Source organism: Penaeus monodon, chromosome 15 (genome assembly GCF_015228065.2).
Source record: "Penaeus monodon isolate SGIC_2016 chromosome 15, NSTDA_Pmon_1, whole genome shotgun sequence".
Classification (NCBI taxonomy): Eukaryota; Metazoa; Arthropoda; class Malacostraca; order Decapoda; family Penaeidae; genus Penaeus; species Penaeus monodon.
Window position 1 is genome coordinate 22,249,829 of NC_051400.1, and position 1,303 is coordinate 22,251,131.

Here is a 1,303-nt window from a genome sequence, read left to right on the forward strand (position 1 = left end):
CGAAGTGAGGGGGAGTCAGGACCGCGTAATGAGTCGTGAGCTAACAAGGTTATCAGTGATGGCCGGTGTCACTCCAGGTGGTCGGACCGTCTGTCTTCCACTGGCGGCCCCTCCGCCTCGGGAGCTCCTCGCAATGGATCCATCCAGCCGCTGCCACAGCCTTTGTCGCTGTAAGCTAATCACCGCCACTACTAAACTGCCTTCTTGTTGCCACGCCATGCAGCCATGAAGCCACTACGCCTATCGTCACTATTATAATTCTTCCTCAACACACGTTTTTGACTGGGGACCGTCAGCCAAAAGTAAAAATAATCCTCCGCCTCATATCAAATGCACATCAGAGTAGCCTCTCCTGTAAACTACGACACAGCCACACTACCTGCACATTCCCACTGCCTACACTACAATAACACCTCTAAAGGTTACTACCCGGAAATTCTTGACTACATCGCCATTGCGTGAATCAACGACAAAGCACACCAAACAACGTAACTCCATTAGCACAATTAGCCTTGCATCAGTTACCACCCAAGAGCAGCGTCACTTCCCACCACGGCCCAAAGTGTCCCTTCCACCGCACTTGCCACTCCCCCGCCGCCAGCCCGCGCCACCACTATCACCCCCCCCCCCCCCAGGCGCCCCCTCCTTGAGGCCACCACCGAAGAAAATTAAATTTGACGTTCAAAACTTGTAATGAAATCAAGAATCCAAGAATTTAGATTACGCGACCAGTTGTGTGTGCGGGGAAACTTTCCCGAGAAGACGCGATTGGGGTCTGGGGGGCGGGGGAAGACGGGGAAGTGGGGGAGATAAAATAAAAGAACCGAGAGATTGGAGAAGAAAATATAGGGAGCGGGTGCTTATTTTTTGTGTTTGTGAGAGAGGGAGAAAGGAGGGCTTCTGTACCTTGGGGGTTAAAGGAGGAGTAACGTTACTGATTTTAGGCTGGTGTATTTTGAGACGCTGCGGTGCGTGTTGAGGAGGTGCTCATGTTTGTGTGGCTGGGTGTTCCTCTGGCACTCCTGTTGCTGTTAGATGATGATAGCATTTGTTTAGATGATAGTGGGGCTAAATCATCCGATAATATACAAGTGGTACAATAGCTTCCTTTAGATATGATGAGTTCGTTGCGCGCGTTAGTGATCGGAATTAATCGACTTTTATAAGTAGTGATATAGCTGGTGTTCAGATTTTTGCTGTTTTATTGCAATGCCATTTAGGACTGCTGTCGTTTGCTGTTTAAAGCGTTTGTGCTCTTCGGGGATCAGAGGGAAGTCGGACTTGTGTTAGATTAAAGCAAATT